We start from the raw sequence: 8,570 nt of genomic DNA, 5'->3' as shown, positions 1-8,570 counted from the left end.
TGCAGGTACAATTTGGGAGCAGATGTCAGCCTCCCTTTCAGTACAGTGCTCTTAAAATCACATATCATAAACCTTGAACCTTCTCAGCATAGTCGAATACACTGAAAGTTCTTGACCTCAGCGTGCTGTGAAGCAGTCTTTGCTCTGCGGTGCAAAAAAATGTGACTCAATGGCTTTTATGGGAAATAAAGGTATGAATCACACAAGAGAGATGGAATTAAAAATGCTGGGAAGGGTGCATTGAATATGAACAAATGCTGGGAACTCGCCAGACAGCAGAATTAATGAACCTGTAGGAATGAGTGGTAAAATAACTGACAGGCTAAACTTCAAATATACATTATATTGTGCACCTTATTGCTTTGAGGGCAAAGAAATGCTTTGTTTCCAGTTGAGGTTTTAGCCATTACCACTTGATACAATACACTTTTATGGTAGTTTTTATTATTTCATTTAAAACCTTAAAGTTGCTCATCAAAATTTACCCGACACAAACATGTTGTTTATTACCTTGTTTTTTCCTAGCAATGCATCCCAAAAGCTGGAGATATAAGTGATATAAAACAGACAATTAACAAATCCACACATTTGAGAAGCTGGAAGCAGCTTTTGATGCTCTTAAATTAATCTGTTATCAGAACTCTTGTTGTGTTGTTGTATTGTTCATTCCTAATCAGTTAATTGTTTTGGCACTATTTTCATCAGTGCTTTTATGTTCTAGCTCCACACCTTGTCAAACAAACACTGTCAATTCCAATGGTTAAATAATTTCCTTGTTTATTGTGTATGGTTAAAAGACTGGTTAATTAAGTGATTATTTTAACAATGCATTAAGCAGTTTGGTAAGTTTCCAAGCAAAGATGCCAGACATCCCCTAGTTTCAGTATGTAAGATATGAGCTTTATGCATATTAATATAGAGGAGCAAATTAAATCTGCAGGCAAGTTCAGGCTAAATTTACACTGTGTTATTTGCGCGTAACATGTCTGACTCTCCTCGTGTCATAACACATTCTCTCAGTTTGGCAGTCTGTTTAAGCTGCAAACATCCAGTCTTCTCCTCATATTATGTCTCAGTCACGCTAGAGTAAAAATAGGACGGCAATCTCTTTGCAACTATGAAAAATGAAAAAAACAAAAGACGGGTGGTTACATTGAATTTTTTGCACATTCAGCCACCAACTACAAGTCATTGCAGTGACCGGCTGGTCACATAGATGGCAAAATAGTCTGAAGGTTGCAAATTTTCGCCTAGCACGGACAGACTACTAACACACTACAGCCAGTCTGTACCGATCTGCAGTCCATGTATTCGCAATGAGAGACTCGACTCAGCTGGTTGTTTTTTGCCTATATAACAGCGAGGATGCCAAGCACCTATGTCACTTTGCAGTTAAATTGCCATCCAGCAGCAACTATATGACTCATTGTGAAGGAATTTCTGAATTTCCATCTCAAATCTGAGCTTCTAGTTAGACTGTTTCATACATACTTCTGTGTATGTATGTTACAAGAAATTTGCAACAAGCTTTGATAGATTTCATGATCTATCAGTTAACTGCTGAATTATCACAAGCGGACTGGATGAAAGTGGCAACTTAAGATAAGATAAGATAAGATAACTCTTTATTGTCATTGCACAGTCATACATAGTACAGTAGTACAATGAAATTGGAAAAACTGTCCTACGTCGGCACTACATATAACACAACACGACACGATATGACACATCACAACGTAACAAACAACACAACACAGTATATTAACTTAGTATAAAAAAGAAGAATAAGTGTATGTGTATTGCACACTGTTATTATTGCACATTAATTATTATTGACCCCATTCGATCACCATTTTATCGCCATCTCTTGCAACAAAGTCTGTTTGAAGACAGAAGCTGACTGTGAGTGATCACAGACCTGTTCCCCATTCTTGAAGCAACCATTTCAAAAGCAATGAGATCACAGAGCATACTGCGCACAGTCACAGTAATTATGGTCATGACATGTCAGTGCTACTTTTTCTTTCTGCTGCCATCTGCTGATTCTCTTCCACCAACCCAGCATCCACCTGTAGGCTCCACCGTAAAATGTTTTGTCGTTCCCATTTTTTATTCTCCCTGGTTTGGCTGTACAGACAAAAATGAACTAATTTAACAATAATAATAATAATAAATAACACATGATAGCATTTTTCTGTATTTATTATATAAATCTGTTCGTTTAAGTCAGATTTTTCATGTTTGATCTTTTTTTAAAAACTATCTTCATTATCTTTCTATCTTCATTCATTTATAAGCTGCCATCGATATGCCATCATTCCAACATGATTTAAAAAGATGATGACATTAATGACAGAGGTGACAGTAGAAACTGAGCTGCCTTATCACAGCACAGCTTCCTCTCAAGTGAGGAGGCTTCAGTGACACCTGCTGGTGTACTGACACAAGAGATCCCACAAGAGCGCTCCAGAGCTTTCTCAATTTGACCAGCAGAAAAGTGCCACATTATTTCTTTTGTGAGTTTAATCACCAGCTGTATTTACATACCCCAGGAGTAAGCACTGGCGAGGTGACATTGAGCAGAAGCATAAACGCCTGAGAACCGAAGAATAAACAACGAATGTCACAGCTTATAATCCCGACACAGAGCTAAATACAATATTTAAATAAAATGACAAAAATCAAATGCCCATAATGTAGACATGTTGGATTTACTGAGAGGACAATGAATGAACTGACACTCATGAGAAATAAGACATGAGAAATTATGAGACATCGCCATCTAGTGTTTAAATTAAAATGATAATTTAAAGGTAAAATATTTATTTTCTTACCAGTTACTTGCTGCATTTTAAAGTAGTTTGTTCATTAAACTCCCCATAATTCCCTAACCTAATATACAAGATAAAAATCAGAAGATTTACTTTTATGAGCATGATGTTTGTTTTGTATCTTGTACATTTATAACCTGTGCAACATGTTAGTACCTGTGTCTTTATTTTTATTTTTCATTCAAGGTAGTATCATTTATTACCATATAATTACAAGAAATTATACAACCTGCATTAAGAATTTAAAGCAGCTTAGAAGGACTTAAATCTAGGACCTCCTGAGGACTTCCTGTTCATGTCAAGTTTAGTAGTCTACCAATAATATAATTTATTAAAATTTAAAAATGTGTCCTGTAGTTCATTTATTATTTGAGATATATTTATTTTCATTTTCCCCCAGGCTTATGTAACCCTTGTATTCAAGAGCTGGAATTTCATTTTTATGCACAAAACACTCAACCAATCTCAAATGACCTTACCTTTTGAATTAATAACTAAAATTGTCTTTTGTTGTAGCAAAAACTCAAAAAATTGCAAAATATTTGCTTTCAAAGAGAAGCCTAAACTCAAAGAAGGGGGAAAAAAATCAATGTAAGCAAACTGCCAAATGAAACTGTTGAAATTTTGCATTACCGTTGAATCTGTTTTACTAATAACCTGCTTTGTTTCCCTATTGTAAACTGCACTTTGAAAATTCTCAAACTAGTAAATTAGACAGCTCATTTAACTGTAGACCCCCAAGGATCATGCTGCATTTAATGCATTTATACCATGCAATGTGCCATGAAATTTTTTGACGAGCACAAAATGTACCTTGCTGCCCCAGGTGCAATGTGCTGCACAAAATAAATAAGGTGAAATGAAGTGATACAGCGTAAGAGGTGTATCAATAGCAGAGTAATTAATGATGCTTAGAGAAAAGCCCCTTTGTGACAGCGGGGAGTCCGGTGTGTGTGCAGTAAAAAGAACCATTTCATTAAATAAACTCTTTGGCTTTGTGTCTGACTTTATAATGTAAACTAATAAAAATAAACTTTACATATATTTTAAAAAGCCCAGCAGACCAACATCAGTTCTGTAAATCTTGTACATCGCAGCAATGCCCAACACGTTCAGTGTAAAGAGAATGCAACATCTCTAATGCTTGTCAAATTTATGACCTCGTTGAATGTATGCAGTATATAATGACATCGGCTAAACCTCACACAAATTGTTGTTAGTCAATAAAAATAATTATTCCATCTGCAGTAATTTATTTTTGGTACCGTGGCTCTGCTACACATGAAGAACGAGCACACCTCGCTGCCCATCCATGCACATAAATTAAAAGCCTAATAGAAATGAGCAGCAAGATGTGTCTGCATCACATAAAAGCAGCAATCAGTGACAACAGATATGACAGTAGTAGTTAGGTCTGACAGCACTATAAAGAGAAAATAGGGTTACATTTGGCTCCTAATACCTTTTGGGGTTAAGAGTCAAGCTAAAGTTTAAGTGTCCTGTATGAGATTTGGTAATTGGGTGTGTAGATTGATATCAGCTGATATATCCCGACTGGGCTGATTCTGCACTGACGTTTCTGAACAAGTGCTGGAAGTAACGGCGAACCAGCGATGGTCTTAATCTAGTTGAATCACCGTTATCATCATTTTAAAAACTGCTTAAACCTGTAAAAGTCACCATCAAGTTGTAAGAATCAATACCTGCGCTATCTGTAGATTAATGAGTGCAGTTATAGCATATTGTGCGTTAATGTTATCCTTTGTTCACCCATTTCCTATTACAACACTCTGAAAGCTGTGACAAAGCTCTTAGCATAAATGTGACTTCTTCTTTTTTTAATAGACAAGGAATATTTTCATTCTCTCTACAATAAATCAAATGACAAGAAGTTCCAGCAAAACACAATATAAGCATTTCATCCTCATACAGTCCCAAAAGAGTTAAAACATTAGTGTGTTACACGCAGGCAGAGCTGCACTCATAAACATCTGAGTGTCAATACAGCGCCTAATTAGCAGCGGTGGAAAATGAAAGCAGGCGGAGGCTCACGCTGCACACATCAGTGAATCAATCAGTATGAATCTGCTCAGTTTGCATAAATGTAAACAAACGCTTCTTCTTCTTTTTTTTTCATCTAAATCAATCAGTTCCCCACCTATGAAAAACAAATGTTATTATGCTCATTAAACCATCATTCACCCATGAAATATATAAGGGGTTCTCCCTTTAACCTTAACACTGGAGTTTTGGGCCCTTGCCCCCACTACCATCCTTTACTATTCCAGAGCACTGAGTAGGTATTTCAGTATTAATTAATTATGTCCTTCGGCTGAATGTCCCAGCAAATAAAAATACTCAGGGGAGCAAAAGTTATGCAATCTTAATGAGCAAGCAATTTGAATCTTAAGAACTGCTGTCTCTAACAGAATCAGCATTACAGCTATCATCAATATCAGCTCCAGATCCATATCTGTACTCTTTATGTGTGCCCAGGATCACCATTCCCAACATCTTTATTAGTTTTTTTTTTAATGCTGATGTCCGTTTTTTCATTTTCTTCTGTTTTAAGTTGGGACAGGTGCTTTTTCTTCTTTCAAATTTCAAATGTGTTGCTCCTGTACTCTGATTACCCCATTTTTTAAATATAAATACACATATCACAGATATTTCCGTGACACCTAAGCTCAATCTTCAGCAAACCTTCCTATGAAGTTGACGTCATTAAAAGCAGGCTAGACACTCCACACAGGTAAACAAGTCATAATAACGTTTTTGTTAGAGATGAAAATGTATTCTCTGCCAACATTTGATGCTGGAGGAGTTTTATCAGTTTTCACTTCACTCCATTTACAATTATTAAAACTTTTGACTTGTAATTTCCTGCAACTCAACCCTTTGTTATACAATAAATTCTTCTTGTTTTAAATACAGTACAGTGTTAGATCCTTAGAGGCCTCAGTCAGCTTAAACATTTCCTACTATGTTTACATTTGGTAAGTGCTCACTTACCAGCAGGTTACTCAGTAGCTTAGTTGCTATTTTAAGTAAAGCCAAACAAGGGAAGTCTCTCACTTTTGCAATTGTTTAGCGATGCCGGTAACATACAGAAGTGTCATCATCTATAGGCACTGCAAGTGTCTATTAGTTGTAATGTAACTCTGTAACTCTATAGGGCAGGGTTTCAAATTATCCCGTGCCTCTTTACCAGTGCCTTTAGGAACACTATTGAAATTAATAACATTAAAAACAACTTTTATTTCCAAGTTTCCCATGTGATATAAACCCAGGTGGGATCATTTTCTAAATCCAAGGAATGGAAGTCATAATATATTTTCTAATATATTATATCTGATGCTATTACTCCAAGTGTTCTGCATTGGAACAATTCCCAACTCTCTGCACGTGAATTGCACTGTGTAGATGTTTACACTCACAATATCTTGTTTCATTAATCATGTCACTTGGGGGAAAGAGGGTGTTACCATCCCCAATGCCCTCATCAAAAACAAAGCTCTCCAGACAGAAGTGAAGCAGGTGTTTTCTATTCATGTCATGAATATGAGCTCTTTGACTGTTCACCACCAGGACACCCATTAAATATCCAATATGTCATCATTAAAATGTTGTAAATGTCACCCATTCATAAAAATGTTTTGTTGCACCGAATACATTTTGGAAAGTGTCACGGCAGTGCTTCTCTTCCAAAGTGTTACAAATTCATATGATAATGATATTCTAATGATACTCTAATGAGCTTTTAATTAGTCTGCTCCATTTTGTTTCTGTTTTGTAGTATCAGATGGATTTCATGGCCTGAAGAATGATGCGTGCCAAGCCTGCATAAAGATTTTTTTTTTTTTAATCCAATAACTTTTAATTTCATGTGTTGTAAACATAAGGCAGCACTTGTGCTTTATTTCCCACTGCTGCCTTCAAACTCAGGTTTTACCTTTAGGTGATCAGAGCTCATGTGTTTTACTATAGGAACTCTGTATCTCAATCTGAAAAGGTCAGCACACACCGAAAGAAAGAAGAAAAAAAGGTCAGGAGGGATCGACCTGCCTTTGGCCTGTAGAACGGTGCTGAATATGGCATCAACAGCCCTCTGTTGCTGGAGGTAGGGTGAGTGTGTGCGTGTTTTTGATATACTCATAGTATGTTATGGGGCATTCAAATGTTATCATTGTGGTGACCATTCTCCTCTTTTTCAATAACAACAAATAAATATATAAATAAAAGCCTTCATTGAAATGAATCCATCAGTATAGGTATGAAGATTTTGTTAAGGGTGATAGTAAACTTCAGTTGGGGTGGATAATGATTAGGATTAGTCATGTAGTTATAGTTAGGTTGGTCGTCATTCCGAAGCCTATGAAGTCATAAAAATATAGTGTGCATGTGTGTGTGTGTGTGTTTGTGTGCCAGTTTTGAGCCTGGATGATGAAGCAAAAATGAAACATCTTCTTAGTCACACCTTTCTAATTAAAATACTGCCTACAGTAGCAAGAAAATGCCTGCTTTATCTGCTCATTTCTCTACAATACTAAAAAGTTGCCTTTGCACCACATGATGGCGCTGTGGCATCAGCTTTATGACTCAGACCACTCAAGCAAATTTGTAGGTGGGGGTTGTATTTGTGCTTTAACCCGTTCGACTGCCACTACGTGACGGTTTACGGGCAAGACTGGGCTTGCTCCTGGAGGAGAGAGACCTCTCAGAGGCACGACAGATATTTTTCAAAGATGGATGGAAAAGCAGCAACAAAATAAAAAGCCTCTGGGCATTAAGAATTTGATTTCCTGGCTTATTTCTCAAGTGAAACTGAAACCAGTGGGTAGAAAAACATCTGTGTAGTAGTTCATAGAGAATAGTACAGATGGAATACGTCTTTAAGGGGCATCCATACACTTCCTTTTTCTTTTTTTTCAGCTATTGCTTGGCACTATTTCAAGCCAAGCGAGGTTAATTTAGAGAGATACAGCAAAGGCGTACTTACATTTATGACAGACAGTATGTTTTTTTGTTGCATCAGCTCCAAGTTGATGATCCTCTGTGCATAACGTTAGCAAGCTGCAATTAAAAATGAATATACTGTGACCATGACTGTGAATTAATAAATAAATAGGTCTTGGCACGGACAGCTGAGGGTGATCATGCACAACCTTCGCAGGAGTGGTTTACAGCCGGGTGACTGATGACTTGTGCAGAAGCAGAGTCCACTCAAGAATGCTGTTACCGAATGTAAAATGAATGAGCTTTGCAACAACATCACAGAGCTGCATTACATAAAAATCCTGTGCATGACACTTTGCTACACCTTTATGTTGTACTGTTGTAGGCCCCCAAAAACAACAGATGTTCTGACTGCTCAGTGGCCATCTAACCTTAAGAAGCGTTTTATTTATGAAATTTAGGTCATAGCCACGTAGCAAATTACATACATCCAGTTTCCTAACCAGAGTCAAGGTGGGAATATTTTAGCTGTTGCGGAATAAGAGACAGGGTACAACCTATACAAGTCACCACTCCATCACGGGGCTCTAACACAGAGAAATAACCAATTTAGAATCAACTATTATCCTAACAGTCTTATCTCTGGACTGTGGGAGGAAGCTCAGGTACCCAGAGAGAGCACATGTGGGCACAGGTCAGTGGTTTCAAACTCAGGTCTCTTTTGCTGTGAGGTGACAGTCCTAATCACTTTATAAAAACGTCTTTGGGTTTATTAATATCTCA

The sequence above is a fragment of the Aulonocara sp. 'chitande type north' Nkhata Bay genome, linkage group LG15 (assembly GCF_057382095.1).
Source record: "Aulonocara sp. 'chitande type north' Nkhata Bay isolate Kocher_YH1m ecotype deep benthic linkage group LG15, A_spYH_male_GT1.1, whole genome shotgun sequence".
NCBI lineage: Eukaryota > Metazoa > Chordata > Actinopteri > Cichliformes > Cichlidae > Aulonocara > Aulonocara sp. 'chitande type north' Nkhata Bay.
This window is presented reverse-complemented; position numbering follows the sequence as displayed.